This window comes from Athalia rosae, chromosome 4 (assembly GCF_917208135.1).
Source record: "Athalia rosae chromosome 4, iyAthRosa1.1, whole genome shotgun sequence".
Taxonomy (NCBI): Eukaryota; Metazoa; Arthropoda; class Insecta; order Hymenoptera; family Athaliidae; genus Athalia; species Athalia rosae.
In genome coordinates, this window is record NC_064029.1 from 853599 (window position 1) to 866545 (window position 12947).

The following is a 12947-nucleotide window of genomic DNA, read 5'->3' on the forward strand; positions in this document are numbered from 1 at the left end:
TCGCTGTATGCGTTCATTATTATTATTTAATTCGCACTCCAAGTTGAAAAAATATTCGCAACTGTGATACAGGTACTGTGATTAATTTTAAATTCGAGCTTTGAAATTTGGCACTTTGCCCGATTCTTTCCTTGACGTTGTCGAGCTAAGCCTTGTAGATATTCATCTTATCGCATGGTACACACGTGTATACGTCTCTTATGTATATTTCGTAATTGCGGGAGTTTCGATTAACTGCCTTCTAAATGACCAACCAATAGAAATTAATTGTGCAGCTATCTGTTCCAAGCTTCACAGTTTAACACGTTTACATTAATTAGTAGCGTACGATTTAACTCTCGACTTATAAGCTCATGCTGCGTTAGAATTATTCGAATCAACTTTCCACGAGCCCCGCGCCTCGTGTTAACGAGACAACGTCGGAGAGAAATAAAAAAAATAAATTACAAAAAAGATACAGAAAAACTTACCACCGGATGCTGCGGTGCGGTAGGGAACGCCTTAAAGAAATAATGAAAAAAAATCAAAGACGATCGAAAGCCGGACGATTCAACGAACATCCCGTCCGATGAAATTTCAACGAAAATTTTTCGTCGTGATTACGACACAATTTTTATTGTATCTATACTTTTTTGAAAACACGTCAGCAGCAATCGGGAAACATAATCAATTTCGGTACTCTCGTGTCTCCAATATTTGGAAATAGCTGCGGATACTTACGAGGAATTGTTCCGTTGAGGGATGAGAAAAAATTTGGTTTCAAAACTGGAAAAAAAAAAAAATCGCTGCGGACAGGACTCGAACCTGTGCGGGCAGAGCCCAATGGATTTCAAGTCCATCTCCTTAACCACTCGGACACCGCAGCTATGGAGAAACGACGGCAGATATTTGTAGATCAGTGAATTGCAACAGACATTCGGTATTTGATTAAGAATTGAAACGATATTAATTAATAAACGAGCTTGTATTGACAGGTGATTTTGCAGTATAAACTGAAATAATTCTGTTCGCGACATTATTTATTTTTCTTCGAATTTTATTTTTTCCTACATCGGCGATCGGACAATGTAATCCAGTTAAAGGTATAATCATGGACAGTGTCCGGTGTTATGGTTGTTAATCGGTTTATTTATTGGATGAATTACATATGAATTCAATTGAAATGTATGAAAATCGCGTGCGGCGTCGCATTAGTTGTCACGGCCTTTGATGTGCGATCGAGTGTAATTATTTGGGCAGGTGGTTCCACGATGGTTAAATAAATAATTCATTGACGTCGATGCCACACCGCAGCGTCAGCCCCTCGTCCAAAAAAAAATCTAATAGCGTATTTATCGAGGACTATAAACAACCAGAGAAAACTAGATATGAATCTCTCTCTTGAACTCAGGGAAGGGTTGAATTTTCCGAAGCTGCAATATTTATCTGCAGTAAAAAAGGCGCGTCTTGAAAGAAAAAGATCAAAAACGTGCGCCGATCACCTTTGCAGACACCTTTTTTAAAATTTCCAAGGTCGTCGCTGCAGGTCTTCCGAATACCCGCTGTACCGGGAAGATCTGGTACATCTGTCTCCGAAGTTCACCCTCGTCTCGAAAGTTTGTCGGGGTTATGATTTCGGAAAAAAATAGATAAAACAAGAAAAAAAAAAAAAAAATATTGTTAAACGTTACACAGCAGCCAGCAGCGAGACGACGATCGTTCCCAAGGGACTCGAACCGATGGAATTTATCACGTTTTTGCGTATCATTTTTCACCCTCCCACTATCTTTTGTCTCATCTTCTGGTCCGTGACGGTGCACCAGGTGACAGTGACGAATCGTAACTCAACCCTTGAGTCATTGGCTCTCGACTCTTCGAGCGGTACGCGCCACCTCCGAACGACAGAAACCCAACAACGGTTATATACTCACCATTATACAGATACAAACGATTACGAGGACCGTTTATGTCCCGCTCGTAGGTACAAAATGAAAAAATATCATCCGTACGGATACGTTCGACTCCGAAATCCATCCCGACAACACGACGATAATCTCGCGAGAGATCGAGACGCGTCATAGGATTTTATACTTACTATTCATATACTTCGCCGTGAATCGGAATCCGTCCCAGTCGAGTTACCCTCAATTTTCAAAAAATCTGGAATATCGCCGCCGTGTGACAATTACGAAGGAAATTCTCGTCCTCGATTCGACTCGGCGCGATCTCGTACACCACAGTCAAGGGTCCCGAATTCAACCCTCGCGGAAGGCATAAGTTTTTCCGTCTCCGCATCCTCCTTCCTTTCGGGGTCCTTTTCTCTCGTTTTTATTTATCAGTCGGTTCGATCTGTGGAGACGGTCTCTGATCTACGGTGGCACGGATCGTTAAGACAAAAGATTTTCGACGGAGGGTTCGTTCGGAGGGTTCGGTCGGCGATGAATTATCGCAGTTATAACTGGGACGGTGGATCGTGAATCGTGAGTCGGGTTCGACGCCGCGTCGGATTGAGACGTACGCGTAGGTACATGCGACTCGCTACTCATAAGTGCAATTAGCCGCAACAAGTAGATCTCTGCTTATTTATAATAAAATCCGGCGCGAGCTGGACAACCGCGGTGTAGAGAGGCGGTAGGTGGTAGGTGGTAGGTGGTAGGTGTGCGTGCGTGTGTGTGCGAGTATTCGTACGATGTGACTCGATTGACTTGAGTGACAGGTGATGCCGCAACCGCTTGACGTTTTTACACGTTGAAAAATTGCAGCTCGCGAGTCGCGGCAGCGAAACTCTTATAGAGTTGCTCGCTCTACTCTCCCCGTAGCAATTGTGTAAATACATTTATACACTTTATACGTATCGATAGTGGCTGCAGTGCCTTTTACCTTGCTTAAATAATTACCAGAGGTGGCTGACTCGTTGTAATTACATTCAGTTCTCTCCGTGCCGCAAAGTCATCAATAGTCATGAACCTGTTCACCGGACTGACGTGTATAGCCGTTCCATAAACGCGAGCAACGAGATGCCTTTTAAGAAGAACGTTTAACCGCGCGTACGCCCCTCACCGACTTATCGGATCCCCAAAGATAGCCTCTGCTCCCTCTTGCCGCGATCCCTTGGGATCGAAGGAATCGACCCCGTGTTCGGAATCGTTACAAAAATCGTATCTCGATTGCCCTCCACGCTCCGCGGAACGTTTAAGCTCAATTAATAGAAATCGGTAGCAAAAATGCGATGAAAAACCTTCGGTTCCCCTTACCGCACCGCGTTGTCGCAGCGGTACACACGAGACGGATATAACAGCTGCTGCTGGATGCTGAACTTTGCGGGATAAAATTATAAACGCGTTCGATCGACCGCGAGAAAGGGGCGCGGGGGTCATAGGCTAAGTGGGAAATGTCGTTCACAAATTCCTATCTTATACGCCGCGGCTTCTGAAATGCACGCGGTCTCCGCTGGAGCAGGTAACTTTTGCAGGTATATGTCCCATCCACGTGTAACGTGAACAGGTAATAGCAGAGGCGGCTGAAAATCTCCGAAGAAGCTCCGCTCGGCAGGTCGGTGGTATCGGAAAGAGTCTGATACGCAGTCGGGGAAGACGCGCGACGTCGCCGGAACATATTAAATAGCATCGCGCCGTTGAAATTATGTTCACCTTTGCGGAATCTGTTAATATATGTCGTCGACGGTACCGTGAGGTTGGAGGTTCAACGCCGGCGTATAATGTTGCTTTTGCAGGTCACGTGGCGTACGAGTAATTTATATTAATGACGGTTTGCAGCGGCACTTTGAAGACTCGTAATACGTCCCTCGGAACGTGGTGGGAATATTCTCATCATTCAACGCGTATCTAGTTATAGCCAGTCGCTCCCGTAGACTACTGTGCTGCAAATCTATACGCGGATGCACTTGGAGTTCTTCCAAGGGACAGACGAAGCGGTTCATTCATTCGACGAGGCCTCGGAATCGGATCGCGATCTCGGGCAATATCCGAGTCGTCGATCCGATTCGCGAAACGACGCAAAGTCGCCGAACCCCCGGAAAATATACCGAGGGATCGATCGCGTCCCGCGGCAACGCGGCGAAATCGATCACCTCGATCGCGGAATGCGAACGCTTGGAAAAGGGGAGATGAACTATTCGCGAGCGGACGGTCCGAGCGTGGCCGAAGGCGAGGAGGAGTACGGAAGAGTTGCCCCGAGCGTCTTTTGAGACGCGCGCCGGTTAGCCGTGGGCATCGCGAACGGCATCGGCAGAATGGCGCTCCTAGACTAAAAACGGAACAGGGTGAAGGAATGCGACGTTGCGGCACACCTCGCGGTCCCTCCGTGTCCGACGCATACCCCGAAAGAAATCACGTACCGAGTCCGTACCTTAAACGTGAGATATGGCAACGAAGCCGGTAATTGTCACACATCCCAACAATGCGACGACGATCCATTACGATCGTCGCCCGACGGTCTTACTCTCTCCCCCTTTTTCTCTTTCCTCGCCTTTATCCCTCTCGCGAGAGTGATGTGTTCGTTTGTAACGACCTCACTCGTTCGCCCCGTGCTCCCGACACCCCGCCGATCCTCCAAAGATGCAACAGTGATTAGAATTGGGCTACGCTGCGCTATTCCTGAGAATAAATTACGCCCGAATCGGTGATATTCGCGGGGCATCGGCGAGTCCAGATTTCGCGCCCAGTTATTAAACATTTTCGAACGTTCTTCGAAGATTCCGCGGATTCTTGTCGGCATCGCGATTGACAGCCTCGCGCCGACTCCGGAAGCCTTGCATATTCAGGGAGGACCTGTGCTGGAATTCTTCGCAGAATGCGGACCCGACGTGTGCTTCTGCCGCACCGCGACCGAGAGTTCCTTCGTACCGCTCACGAGTCCTCACGTTTCCATCTCCGACAATTTCCCCGGATTTATATACTCGTACACCGTGTAGTTTGTATCGCATCACGCGCGCGCCTATCGCTCGCGATCGTTCCCGTCTCGACGGTACGGCTGACGTTACATTTTTACGCGCTACCGGCGGACGGCGAATCGGCCACCGTAACACACGTTACATGGGAAATCGCGCGCGGTGTTTTACAAATGCCGCCGCCGCACAAAAAAAAAAGAACGTTTCATTCGATCCGACCTCGATCCGTGACTTCTCCGCGAGAATCGGGGACAATGCCGTCGGTAGCGAGCGCGGTGGTTATTAGCTTTGTAAAATATTCTCAGCGTCGAGGTAAAATCAGTGATTCGATCGGCGAGTCCGCCAATAAGGAGAACACAATGCCCCGGGTACGCGATCGTCGGTGTTGCTTCAACTGGAAACTGTACGTCATTTGAGATCGTGGCGCAGGTCGGAATCGGTTTGGCCAGGTTTATAACGCACTTGGCAGTAGCCTCACACGTTTCTCTTGAGATCGTTCAATATTAATCGTTCGCTCGGCCTCGGCGCCGCAGGATCATCTCTCTCGAGCTCACATCCGACCGGACTCGTTCTTCCTTCTCCGTTGGAGGCGCCGCGATGTCCTACGGCGACCACTCGGTGTCCCGGTCATCCAGCGGTATAAATATCACATCTAACCCCGGTTATATATTCCGATGATCCTGACGGTGTACCACGCGCGTAATGACGACGCTTAATAGTCGTTTAATGCCGTGAACCACGGCCATTGTAGATAGTTATCGTCGGGGTCCAGGATCAGGTATAACGCGCACGGTGGCACCGAGTGCCGGCTAAAAGGAAGGATCCCGCGTACGGAGAGTCGAGGAATTTCGGGAGCAGTTCTCTTCGGTCGCGGCGCCTCCGCTGGAAAAATTTATCAATCCCTTTCTCGGAGTGAATATCCATATTTTTTGTCGGGGGTCGTCGGATCGGGGGTGGATTTCTCCGTCGTTCGAGCGATTTCTCGCGACGCGCGTATACCTACCCTTATTCCTTAGGAATTCGGAATCCAGCGAAGTGACCGTCGACGGTCGTGTGCATCCCCGAGGGTAGAAACGGGTCGAGTAGACGTTGGGATTAGTTATGGGCTATCGCCCGTTTCGCCCTTACAGCGTGAACGTTGAATAGCTTCACGGTTAGTTCCGTGACACGAGACTCCTGTTATACGGTTTCCTTCGAAGGAAAATATTTCAACTTCTCCTCGAGCTGTGATAAAATAAAAAGAAAGAGACCGTTGGAATTATCGTGCGTCTTTCCGATGATATTTGCCGTTGGTTTTCCTTCCATTTCCGCGTCGGCTGCACGTCCGCGTAGCTGCGATACACCGACCGTGAAGATTCTGCACGGCCTACGCGTGAGTCAGGTCAGCGAAGTCTCATTAATTAGGGATATTTACGCGACCGGCGGATGACGATATCGCCGCCGCACGTACATTCGTACATTTTTTACACCGAAGAATTCAATGCGATTCCTCCACTCATTGTCGGCTGATCGCGAGACAATATTCTCTTCGACGGTTCGTCATTATTTGTTTCCACCTCCGTCGCGACCCTCCTCATTATCATCGTCGTCGTCGTCGTCGTCGTCATCGTCGCGCAAAGAAGCGTCGTAAATTCCCCGGGCAGGGCATCGCGACGCTCAGCTGTGGGTTATCGCGATCTTTATTGACGCCATCAAAAATTCTTACCGCGAGTTCGTGCTCCGGGACAGCTCGTCGCGCATCTCGGACTCGGAGCAGAGTAGTTTATACGTTCGAATTTACATACGTCCTTGCTGCAGCGGCAGCACCACCGACGACTCGTCTTCTACTCTTAAAACTCATTCTCGTTTTCCCCTAAGCGACGCTCGTCCACGCCCACGGACTAACGTCTCTTCGATTCACCGTCACTTTCGCCTCTTATATTAGCCGAGATAAGGCGCCGTAATTATTTAGAAAACGTATCGGTTCGTGAATTATACGCGCGGTGCGGGCGTTTTTCGATAATTCCCTCGGATTTCCGACGACCGCGATCGACGATTATTTAGTTTCCAATAAATTGACGAATAACATCTTTAATGGCCCTCTCGGAAGCTTGTTCGGATTTCGACGCTGCGGTAGGTAGCCCGCACGGTTATTGGTCTCCGCGTATCGAGAAGGAACCTGATAACGGGCCCTAAAAACGTTTTCGGTTTTTTTCTCTTTTATTTTCTCAGCGTCCGCGTCGACCCCAACCGTCTTCTTTATACCTACTTTGCGAACGGGCGAACGAAAAGAAAAGAGATTTATAAAAAAAAAGCAGCTCGAACGCGCGCGGTTTTATTCCTGTGCGGGATTTCGGGAACTCGAACACGTTCGCCCCTCTTCCGATATAACGATAATGCGAGACGCGGGCGCGTCGACTCGTCAATTTATTTATTCATTCGTTTATACTTCTTTCAATCTGCATGACGCTCGACAATTTTATATCCGCGTCGTTGGAAATGAGGCTATAAAGAATTGGATCACGAATCGGCGTCGGTTCGACGGTTCGCGCATCCTACCGATATCCGCGTTTTACGATTCAATCGGCTCGCGCTGAATTAATCGCCCCGCGAGTTCCGGGGCGAGTTGCGCACGTTGCGCGGACGAGATCGTCGGGACGAGAATCGCACTCGCTCGCACCTCCTGCACTCTCGGTGCAGCGAGTCCCGCGAAGCGCGGTTTCAGCGCGACCTGATCGGCATTCTCGCCATCGACTTAGTTGGGAACGGTAGCCATGATTCTCCGACGGTGGAGAACCTCGTCGAGTTTCTACCTTCTGAAAAGTCATCGTGGAATGTCTCCTGCGGGACAGGACTGTAGGACAGGACTTGAAGTTGGAAGGCCTCGAGGACAACGAAAAGAACGAAATGAAAGGGTGTATATACGAGCTTATAATCCACCACTACCACCGTACTCCCGAACAAGAGTGGACTCTGTCCTAGTGACTACTTGGTGGCGTCCTCCTTTGATCTTCCGTGAAACACCGATATTGGCCGCGCAGCTTACAAATCCATCCATAATAAATAAAACCCCTCGAACTAAACCAACGAAATAACTCGGGTGCACCGGAATACTCGCTACCCCGTACGCGTCCGTGACAAAGAACAGAGGAAAAAATCGAATGAAATCTACTTGGATCGAAACGGACGATTGTCCGGTATCTAGATATTCGATCGTCGCGTGTAACGGATCGGGATGATTTCTCGCTGGTCAAAAGGTTCGTCCCGCGCTTAGGACGAAGGAGGGAAAAGGTGATGTCCCTTCGTTTAACATACGTCGTACATACGCGGATATCGATATATACAAAGTAGGGTGGACGACCGTGATCCCGCGCGCAAGATCTCTCCGTCCCGGTCGGCGTATTCCCCGAGCCGTTTCCCCGAGTCCTCGAGGCGTGTTGCAATTTGTCCTTGGTATGGAGTGGATCGCTTCGTCCTGCACCTGGTTTCCCCGCTAATGAACCAAAGTTAGTCGAGGAGATCTTGTTTCGTTCAACTTATCGATAGTTGCAGCCGGTTAGCCGCGCGCGGAACTCGAGCCCCGGTACCCGGAGGATCTCGGGCGGCAAAGTGCTCTCATCTTTAGGACGTAACGCGGCAGATAGGATAGCTGCCGCTACATCGGCAGCGAGAACGGCATCGCCACCGTCCGACGAATGGCATCGTCCGGCAAACAAATTGCGAGATACACGTACGCCCGTTGGTAGCTTGTTACCGAAGGATCTCGAACCCCCGTCCCCGCTCCCCCCTCCCCATTTTCCATCCCGAATCCTTTTATTTCTCTTTCTCGACTTTCTCCGTCCTTATCCCCGCCGTACGTACAAAAGGTGGAGTATATCCGTCCCCGATCACCTATAAATACCGTCCTCCTCTTTATCCTTTAAACTCGCGGCGCGCATTATAGGAACGGGGGAAACAGATCGAGGGAGATTTTACCCTTTCCCGGGAACGGAATTGATGTGGGAACATCGCTCCGTGCGGGACGGAGAGAAGAGAAAAAAAAACTAAATAAAGGAGACCCTCACCGACAGCGGTGTGTTTTAATCGGGAGTTTAAATCGAAACGGATTAGCGCCTGGTTGAAAAATTAATCACCTGATATTATGTGCGGTGCGTTATACATATATGTATATGCGCGCGTACGTCACGTATACCTCGTACGATGCCACCCTTCATTCTTCTATTTGTCATTCTCTCTCTTAATTCCTCTTGATTCAAGGTAACTCGGATTTTGAATAATCGTTAATAGCCGGCCACGACGACAATTACAAACGACGGTACGTCGCCCTCCTGTGAGAGATGGCACCGGCTTTTAACCGCGGCTTTAATTATTTATGAACTAAAAAAAAGAGTTGAATAAACAAAAAAGTTACAAAAATTGAGAAAACTTGGAGAAAAAACGAATAACGTCCGGCACCGCAGCGGGCGGGCATCCCGACACGGACGTACCGCACCGTGTCCTTAGTTTTTAGTATAAACTCATACGCGCACGGGAATACTCGTGCCTACGTGAGCTTACTTTGGCTAATTTTCCTCTTTCCTTTTTTTTTTTCTTATTCCCCTTTTCGATCTCCGGCATAAATCTTTGCGCCTCGCAGGCCTCGCACCCCGTATAGCTGGACGTGGTAGCGCGTCTGCGTGCAGTTCACCCAAAGTACCTACATTTCTGTATAAAGTATGCAATGTATAAGTTTGATACGTGATTACATCCGAAATGTGAGCGCACGCGGTACGAGGTGAGCGCGTGACTGAAATTTTATCGCAATCCCGCGGGCTTATTGGTGTGAAAAAACATGGAAATTACGACGGTAGGCGATGCCACCGATACACAGCCGTGGCGTTTTTACATTATGAAATATACCCCGCACACTCGTGAAATGATCGAAGCACATATATATGTATATATGTATATGTATATATATACGAAGTTGACGTATAAAAATATCCCCGTGTATAAATACATATGAGTATTTTAATGGGATGACACAGAGCTGGTGACAGCCGAGAGACAACGACGCTGAAACACGAAGATTCAGAGATCTATGAAGCTGAAGAAAAACAAATAAATATGCGCCTCGATCTTCGCTTGTGCCCCCGAAGGTGGTAGGGTGGTAGGCAACAGCTCATCCCGTGGCCAGAGAAGGAAGAAGGGACGATAGGCGGAGGGGGAGGGGGGGGGGGGGGGGGGGGAGAGAAGCTCGCTCTCGGAATGCTTTGAAGGACCGCGAGGCCTCTCATACCCGCAGCTCGAAGCTTACAAAGCTACCCGTTGGACGACGCGGGGACTATCTCCAAAGAAGAGTCCCTCGGGAGACCGTGCGATGCGCGCGAGAGGGGGAGGGAGGGAGAGCGGAAGGTGGGGATTCGGGGGACGGGGACGCCGGTCTCTCTCTCACCTCGATTAATTACCACATTGTCGTCCTCGGAACGAACCGGACGACCGACCTGAGGTCGGCCGCGCTGGACGACGAACGCCGCGTGAACGCGTACGTGGAATATGCTCTGCCGCTTCACGGTCAAACCCCGGGGAACTCGGCCCCGATCACAGCTCGATTCGATCGCCCCCACATTTTCGATCGCCTTCGAAAAATAACGCGAAAAACGAACGAGACCCGGAGATCCGAGTTGTAGGATTTTCGGGGCAGCGCTCGCGTCCACCAGAAGGTGCGCACGTCTCCCTAAACTCTGATCCTTTGCGAAGTCGCCCAACAAGTTTTCGCGAAATAGTGTAAATTTCACGATAAGATCTCCGCGGCGCAGGCCTTCGCACCGAACGGAGGAAGTGAAGAGAGATAGACAAAAAAGAAAAGGAGAAGACGAAGACCCTGTGGTTCGGTAGACGGCAGTAGGGCCAGATAACTAGCGGCCGGGCATCCTTCCTACGATCCACGTGCAGAGGGTTGACGGGACACAAGCTCTTTGCGCGCGACCAGGTGGCGACGTCCTGGCGGCGTCCTACCTACGGCATAACCACGGGTCCCGAAACGTAACGCGGCAAACGGGGAGAGGGACTCGCGCCGACTACGAACCGTACGGCACCGCGGCGTCTTCGACTTTGCCTCGCCTCGGAGAAGCGCAGCGTTTCAAAGCTCCGCGCGACGAACGCGGTGATTCACTGCTCTCAGGAATTCTGGCTCCAGGTTTATTAGAGCAGATAATGATAACATCTCGGAGGCGTACCGTATCTATCTCGTCCAGCTCACTCGCTCGCGCGACGCCTCCGTCTCCGTCGATTTACCCCACGGGTTTCCATTATACCTATGGCGATACGTCTTGTACGCGCTTACGCTATACAAGCTTCGTCTATTTCGTATACGTCGGCAGAGATTATTTCCGTACGGAGTCCGACCGCAACCGCGGTACACCGAGACGATGCTTCGGAGCACGCTGACGTATGGATGTAATTGGTTAGGCGGCAACTCTCGCTCGTTCCTATCGTGAAGGAGAAAAAAAATAACCGAGGACTCGGCTGCTGGATTGGTGAACCTCGCGCCACTCTCATAATTTATACGCACGCCCATCGCTCCCGCGTAATTATTCGTCACCGTGTACGGGGGTGGTTCGGTTCCGTTTCTTATTATCAGCGCTGATTTGTAAATTGAAAGAATTCCTCGGACTTTCTGGACACGGGAGACGGTGATCACCTGCCGGCACATTACGGGTTAACGCGCAGCCCAAAACTTCGTGTAACTCGACGAAGCGAGATAAGAAAACGCGTCGCGTCGTTCTTTGATCCCCCGCGAGATCCGAGCCGCAGGTGTATCGGTTACGTCGCTGGGTGGAATCACGTGAAAACATACCATCTGCGTTCGGATGAATTGTCGATCGTTTATTTTCGGAATTGTGCAGAGAATTGTACGCGATACGTTTTGTGGTGGACCTCGGTTTTCGCTATTCGCCGCTACGGAGTTGTCTCATTGACCCGCAATTGTCGCGCGTAACAATCGTTTCTGCACGCGATGAAAAAAATAAAAAACGAATAAGAACGGATGCGAAAGGCTCATCTGACCACGTCTCCTTTGTGGTAAAATAAATAGCGGCGCACGGACGATCGTGACGACGTTTGGAATCGCGACAACGCGGAGCTATATTTGCGGTAACACAATGACCGTCGACACGCCAAAGTCGTTGCTCCAATCCGCAGTCAATGAATTTTCGCAGCAATTCCACGCCATCATCGGCGCCTCGTAGACGTGCTTCGCGATTTTCGGCATTCGCCACATCAATGAATAAAATGAAAAAAAGTACGCAACTCCTTCGACGAATCGGTTCGGATTTTTATTTTTTACACCTCGGCAGGATCTGGATGCGGCTCTCGAGTTTATGAAAGTCTGTATAATATTGCCGGGATCACGGGCGTTTATTCTTGCTCGTTTTTTCAAAATGAGTTGTGAACGATACGAGACGCTGCGTATGGGCAGTTTGGATCGTTAGGTGTATAAGATGATCGACCGAGCGTCTTTACAACCCATTAAGCGGTCTCTGGGTTACGACGGGATATATAGCGGGATATCTGGTGGAGTTTATCGCTATATCGATGGTTTTTTTTCTCAGTTCGGTCCACCGGTGCAGCCCTCGGTAATCCCCGAATCATCGTCTTGGATTTCTTTTCTCTTCTTACCTTTTTCTTTGATTATTTAACAGCTGCGCTGTAAAGGTTTTTGTTACATTGGGACAAAGAGATCTGACTGACCGTTGCTCTTTTATCTGAAAAATCATTCGCATTAACCCCGATGCTTTTAATGCCGATCTCCGGAGGAGTAACGCAGCCTCGAACCTTATTCACCGCACTACTATAAAGACATTTTAATTATTTTATCGCCATATTATAATAAACGCGCGTGGTCGTACGGAATTCCGTCAATGAAAACCACCCATTATACCGCTCGGCGCGATTACAACTGTAATTTCCGCAGCTGCAGTTATTTCATACTCGTTTCACCCATTCTACGATTTCGCTCAATTATCTACTACTACCACCGCAATCGATGATCAATCGTCGTAATTTTTATTCGTCCTTATTAACTTTGTTTTTCTTCTCT

General features: G+C 49.4%; 1 protein-coding gene and 1 non-coding gene across 2 annotated transcripts in view; one reads left to right on the top strand and one right to left on the bottom strand.

Annotated features, from left to right (window-relative positions):
- Positions 1-12947, top strand: part of LOC105687456 (protein vestigial) — a 48553-nt gene that overhangs the window by 20966 nt on the left and 14640 nt on the right. The window lies entirely within an intron of this gene.
- Positions 784-865, bottom strand: Trnas-uga. The gene has a single exon. It is a non-coding gene; the product is annotated as a tRNA-Ser (tRNA).